The following is a 7,667-nucleotide window of genomic DNA, read 5'->3' on the forward strand; positions in this document are numbered from 1 at the left end:
TGTGTGTGTTTGTGTGTTTGTGCTTGTCCCCCTAGCATTGCTTGACAACCGATGCTGGTGTGTTTATGTCCCCGTCACTTAGCGTTTCGTCAAAAAGTGACCGATAGAATAAGTACTAGGCTTCCCAAGAATAAGTCCTGGGGTCGATTTCCTCGACTAAAGGCGGTGCTCCAGCATGGCCAGAGTCAAATGACTGAAACAAGTAAAAGAGTAAAAGTGTATATATGAATTTTGTCGTGGCCGAAGATCATGAGGAAACGCGACTCGTCCTTAAGTTGCTACGTAAACCGATCCTTCACGCGGCAGGGCTTTTCTTCCTGACTGCGCTTAGTGGTTTTAAATTGAGTGTCAGTCTGCACAATCTGATCCTACTCTTTAGATTTGCAAGTCTGAATACGGTAGATCAGTGGACTAAGATGGCTGACCAGCAAGATATAGGTTTTACATTGGAGTGACCTTCTTTTCGGCGAATTGCCTTATAGGGCTGGCGAGCTCGACCAACCGTGCAGTTGTAGGAAAGGTGTCAAAGTGGGTACTGGACCTCCTGAAAAACTCCACTATTTGATTTACTTTGAAGTTGACACCCCTAACATCTTCCTTTCTCAAGGAACTCGCAAAGCAGTGGATTTGTCCTCGAATACTGACAGAGTGGTCACGTAGTAATGGACCACTGATTTATCTTATGCAGAAGAGACCAGGAACCTTGTTTTTGATTTTAGTATTATATTTTTTCACTACGTGTTCTTATTATAGATGCCATTATTGGATATATTTCTGTGCATTGCAAGGATCTTGTAGCATCTATAGTCCGATATCGTAAAAATAGTCACAGTATTGATAGATATCACGTTAGAATGGCTTATATATTTTCCTCGTTATAAAATCAGATAGAGATCATTGCATCCAGCAAATTTTTTCCTTATATTCTCGAAGTATCATGTGACACGACGAGGCTATTCTCATCATTCATATTTTTGACATAAACTTTCAGAAAATCCAGAGATTTTAGTATGCCGGTCAAAATGCTGAACGGCATGTATCAAGTAGGTATTTCTTCTGAACCAAGCACATAACCTTCATTTATTGCCACCTTGAAATGTATCGCTACGACTGTTCATTTGATCATAGACAAATAAGTCCGTTAACTTAGTTTGAAGTCATCTTACTCTGGTTTCTCGCTGAATATTTATCCCTCTATACAAAGTGTGTTATGCTTGCAGAAGTGTAAGTCGCTATAATCGAATAATGTTCAGATGTCACATTAATGACACAACTATCATTAACATCTGACAACATGAAGCAGTCATATATTCTTATAAGTATATCTATCTTAATATATGTACTGTTGTATGTATGTACGTACGTAACTGTTTTTATATACGTATGTATATGTGTGTGTGTGTGTATGTGTGTGCGTATGCGTATGTATATACATATAGTCAGATAGATATAGATATATGCATAAATATGCATATATATATATATATATATATATATATATATATATATACATATACACACATTTACATATATAGCGAGAGAATGGGGGAGAGACAAAAAGAGAACGAGATATACATACATAGGCAGACAGACAGGTGCGTGTGTGTCTTTATGTATGTATGTATGTATGTATGAGTGTAAGCATGTATGTAGTCATACATGCAAGTGTAAATAGTTTTGTATGCAGAAAACATTGGTTGCAGACTTAGTTCTTTTTCTTTGCTTTTTTTTTTGTCAGAATTTACGACATGCAGCAAATATTCTTTGTATACAAATGTCAACTTGAATTACCAACTTCCATATTTAAAAATAGTTTTGTATAGCTTTACTAGTGCAGCATTTTTTTCATATATATATTCATGTATATATTTTATGTTTTTTTTCTTTTTGCTAAAATCCTTACCAATGTTGATTTTTCAAGTAAACAATTATAATTATATTGATATTAATAACAAACATAAAAACAGCAATCTATCCTAATGGTAAAAAGAATGCTATGCATAGTTTCAGATGTCATTTCTATAAGCATAATTCGAAGTAAACCAGGTACATAAAAGATTGCTGTTCCTCAGGTATATAACACATGCAAATAAAGTTCTTCAGATGCTGTTCTAAATTTACTACATAATTTCCTAATCTTGAAGGCAGCGAGCTGCAAAATTGTTAGTATGCCGGACAAAATGTTGAACACCATTTTGTTGGTCTTTACGTTCTGAGTTCAAATTTTGCAGCAGTGGACTTTGCCTTTTATCATTTCGGAGTCGATAAATTAAATGCCTGTTGCGTACTGGGGTCGATCTAATTGACTAGACCCCTCCCCCAAAATTTCGGGCCTTGTGCCTAGAGTAGAAAAGAATATAACATACAAGAAGGCGACGAGCTGGCAGAAACGTTAGCACGCCGGGCGAAATGCTTAGCGGTATTTCGTCTGCCGTTACGTTCTGAGTTCAAATTCCGCCGAGGTCGACTTTGCCTTTCATCCTTCCGGGGGTCGATAAATTAAGTACCAGTTACGCACTGGAGTCGATGTAATCGACTTAATCTCTTTGTCTGTCCTTATTTGTCCCCTCTCTGTTTGGCCCCTTGTGGGCAATAAAGAAATAAGAAACGTTAGCACGCCGGGCGAAATGCTTAGCGGTATTTCGTCGTTTTTTGTGTTCTGAGCTCAAATTCCGCTCTGGGGTCGATGCAATCAAATTCCCCTCCCTTGAAAATTGTTGGACTTGTACCAAAAATTTAAAAGAATTTGAGTTCAAATTCCACCAATGTCGACTTTTATCCTTTTGGGCTCAATAAAAGAATTATTAGTTGAACACTGTGGTCTATATAATTGACTTGCTCCCTTCATTTAAAATTTCAGACCTTGTGCCTATCGTAGGAAGAATTATTTCATGTTTTAAAATTCAAATATTTTCCCAAATTACTTTTCTGTACTCCTCTACTTTGTACATATTACAATTACAGAAGGACGATCGTGATTTTATTATTTCTGATTTCTTTGATATAATATTTTATTGTTTATGTGTGTGTGTGTCTGTGTATATGTCTCTACTTATCTATCTGTTAATTCATCGAAGTATACATACACAAGCATCTCAAAAGGAAATAGCCACAATAATTTTTGGAACATATATCTCTAGAAAAAAATATCACTCGAAGCATTTAAATATTTAATCTAGTATTTAGTAGACATACCCGAACCCGTTTGGGTATCGTATTAACGAGTCGTGTCCCCGCAGAGGAAACTTTGTAAAAGGGTGTCTTTTTATTTTGGAGATGTCTGTGCGTATGTTTGGTAGTGTATACGAGTGGGTACTGAAAAGTTCTTGGCTTTAAGGGTGTCGCGAAAGGCCTGGCTGGAGGTCCAAACTTCTGAGTTCTTTTACAGGGCTTAGAAAAACCGAAGGACCGCTGCAATAAGTGTGTGAGTCTGAGGGGAGAATATGTTGAATAAAATCATAATAAACTGATTCTCCGGTATTTTCTTTTACCCAAAGCCAGGAACATCCCTGCACCAATGCGTATGTATATATGCATACTTCCATGTGTGTATGTAGCACTTATGTTGTTCTATAGATTGTAACTTTTAGAACTTATCATTTCAACGTCCATCTTCAACGAATCATTCCTAGTTTCTTGATAACTTTTACCTTCCCTTTCCCTCACTTCTTTATCATCTCTTCATAATGTCCCGTTACCCGTTGACATCCTACCTAGATCTATTCTGCCGATTTAGCTCCCTCCCATTCCTAAGTCTTCCGCTCTATCTTTTGTATCTTTTGTTTTTTCTCACATGTTGAAACATATTTATGTAACACTATCAGAAAACATGAAATCTTTTCCGATAGTGTTACATAAATATGTTACAGGGCAGGGAAATAGAACCCTGTCTGAACCGTTAGGATTCCTGCCTCTTTCACGGCATACAGATTTATTCGTTTCGCAATCAGCAGAGGAAGCATCTACGCAACATGCTAGAAATAGCAGCCCAAATCTCTCAACTTCCACTTTTACCGTCTTAATAAAGAAATGAAAATAGATGAAAGACACATTAGAAAACATCTATGATATACGAAATCACAGCCAGAAAGACAGCATATAGTTCTTTTTAATCAGACTAAACTCAGAGTTAAAAAATAACTTGCTGTGCAAACTTCACTATGGCTTTTAACTGACACAGTCTACCAGTAGTTTTTCCTGGCTCTGTTTTTATTTCTATTGTCTTAGAGAAGCATACGATGGGGAGCTGAAAAGTTCCTAGCTTTTGGTAAAAGAAAATACAGGAGAATCAGTTAACTATGATTTTATTCAACATATTCTACTCTCCGATTCACACACTATTGCAGCGGTCCAACAGTTTTTCTAAACCCTGTAAAAGAACTCAAAAGGTTTGGTCTCTATTCAGGCCTTCCGCGACACCCTTAAAGTCAGAAACTTTTCAGCAACCCCTCGTACTCTTAGAAATAAAACAGAAAGTTAAAATACTTATGTCTTTTAGATATATTTCTTTTCTATTAGCCGAGGTCCTCAGAAATACTACTATGCATTATAGAAAAATTAAGAACTTTGTATTACAAACAATGAATTAAGGTTTCTGTATATTATCATGGAATAGTCTTGTCCACTTGTTGGCATTCCAAAGACTCGCGACAAAAGGAAACATTCTTGATTTTGCCGTGTGTTGCTTCGATTAAGAGACACTCAGGGTTCCCGACTCTTGAAGTACGAACATAAAATTGAACGTGTTAAAACGCAGGGTGAATCAGTTTCAACCAAGCAGATTTTGATGATAGTCTTTCAGATTTATTAATCATGGCGCAAATATGGCTGCGTGGTTAAGAAGCTTGTTTTGCAACAACGGGATTTCGGGTTCAGTCTCATTATGAGGAACCTTCGGTAAGTATCTTCCGCTATATTCCCTTACCATCCAATGCCTTGTAAGTGAACTTGGTAGACGGAAGCTATGTAGAAGCCCGTCGAATACATGCATGCATGTGTGTGAGTGTGCATCTTTATGTTTGTGCTAGTCCTCCATCACTGCTTGGCAACCGCTGTTTGTTTGTTTACGGTCTCGTAAGCTAGCGTTCGGCATAGGAAAATATGTTAGAATAAGTACTGGACTTAAAATTAAGCATTGGAGACCATATTCGACTAAACACTCTAAGATGGGTCTATAACATGACTATAGTTCAATGATTGAAATAAATAAAATATAAAAGATGATGAAACAGTCTCTGACAAAAAATGTGAAGCCTCTGAAATTCAAATGACTAAATAGCTGGCTTTAGTGGTATTCTAGTAATGGGGAATACGCGTGGCTTAACGGTTAGGGTATTCGACTCACGTTAGGTCATGAGTTCGATTCCCAGCAGCGTGTTATGCCTCTTGAGCAAGACACTTTATTTCACATTACACCAGTCCACTTAGCTGGTAAAAATGAGTAGTACCTGTAATTCAAAGGGCCAGCCTTGTCAAATTCTGTGCTACGCTGAGTCTCCTTGAGAACTACGTTAAGAGTGTGAATGTTTGTAGAATACTCAGTCACTTTCATCTTAACAGAATATGCCACTCGGTCCGAGAATCGAACCAACGATCACGCGATCGAAAGTGCGAGATCCTAACTACTAGGCCACGATCCCACACCCGCTCATAATGATAGGACACATTTTAAACGCAAGTAACGGAGACTGGAACAAGTAGATTTGTTAAGCAAACTTATTAACCAATTACGCAATAAAATGGATCACATCATTGTGACCCTGTATATATTATGACCCTGCTTAGCTATAGCCATGCAAATACCCATTTGTTACTTATACTTTAAAGAATTAGTAACATCCGGCAGTGAAGAGGCGGGAGTTGACTGACTCTAATATGTCTGGAATTGTCCGGACTCTCATATAAATCAGCAGATACACAAAGTAATATTGGTTTCAATTCTTAGCACAAAGCCAGCAATTTCAGTGTAGAGTTAAGCCGATTACATCGACCCCAGTCCTCGACTAGTGCTTATTTTTCGACTCTGAAGGGATGAAAGGCCAAGTTGACCTGGTTGGAATTTGAATTCAGAACGTAAAGTCGGACGAAATGCCGCTAAGCATTTTACCCAACATGCTAACGATTCAGGCAACTCGTCGCTCTAGTACAGAATGTAATATTCCTTTCTACTGTAGGCTCAAGGCCTGAAATTTTCGGAGAGGTCGTTAAGTTGATTACAACGACCCCAATGGTTGACTGGTACTTAGTTTATCGACCCCGAAAGGCAAAGTCGGTCTCGGAGAAATTTGAGCTCAGAATGTAAAGACGGGCGAAATGCTGCTAAGCATTTTGCCCGTTGTGCTAACGATTCTGCCAACTGACATGACTGTGGGACTAAGCAGCTAGGACAGAAGGTAAAATTATTTAATGAATGAATAAAGTGCAGAATTTAAGTATTCATTCTCATTAGCCTACAGCTGTTTTCTAGAGTTGAGTACCAGTGCGGCGAATTATAGCTTTCTCAGAGCTATTTCATACACGGTAACTATTTTCGATAACAGTTTCCAACCGTGAGAAGTAAAATAGATAGCTATATATTCTATAGGCTCCGTGATAACAGTCTATTTGACTTGAAATATGTGTTACAAGACATACTGTCAACAATATCTGTTCAGAAGACTCAAAATTTACGTTGAAGTGCTAACTAGTGACTTTTCAGCAAAAACGGCCACACCTTCTATCTCTAGTTCTTACATCACATCAAAACATCCCATCTTTTTCAGTAATCATCATGTTGTTAAACAGTACTTATTTCGGTATGTTTATCCCCAAACTTTTCGTCTCTTTTTCTATTTGAATAATGTTTTGGCTGTATAATTTAGGGAAACAGTTCATCAAAAATATTCAATTACTTAAAGTAATATCTTTTTTCTCGGGAGTTCCCTTCTACTCAGATTTCATTACACTTTCCCATTAGTCTTCAATGTCAAAACAGACTCCTTAGGTGTAGCCATTTTAATAAGAACTTTCTAAATATATGACTCTGCTAAGTTGCATGCATCGTGTAATTACTTAGTACAGAAAGATGTACTTTCTCTAGTCTAGGATATTGAGAATGGGTGTTTTCGAAAGAGATTAAAAAGCGTTTTAACCCCACCCAACTAAAATGCAGATGATTATTTTAAAAGAAGAAACCAACGAGGGAATCTCTACTTGGGCACTCAGACGTCTAAAAATAGCAATCAAACTTCGTGGCAATATACTTCCCTTAAATTATATTCTGTCATCTTTAAAGAAATTTAAGGACTCGTAAGGATAGAATGTATTGCTTAGGTAGATAAAGGGCCTGAACAAAAAATATAATAATCCTTTCTATTTGTAAACACAACGCCTAATTTTTTTTTCTTTTGCAGACGCTACAATCGACTTCAATATTCAACTGGTACTTATTTTATCAACACCGAAAGAATAAATCTAGAAGAAATGCTGTCAAGCATTTCGTCCGGCATGCTAATGATTCTGCCGTTTTTCCACTTTAGTCAGCTCCAACTTGTATCCGAGCATTGGGTTCGACAGCTTCCATCCAGTCTCCTCGGCTGTTGTTTGTGCCGAAAGTGTCTCTGGAGTCCAAGTCGGTGGTGAAAGAGAGGTGGGCAGAACTCGCACGGGATGGTCGGTGTAGGACGAGG

The sequence above is a fragment of the Octopus bimaculoides genome, chromosome 2 (genome assembly GCF_001194135.2).
Source record: "Octopus bimaculoides isolate UCB-OBI-ISO-001 chromosome 2, ASM119413v2, whole genome shotgun sequence".
Classification (NCBI taxonomy): Eukaryota; Metazoa; Mollusca; class Cephalopoda; order Octopoda; family Octopodidae; genus Octopus; species Octopus bimaculoides.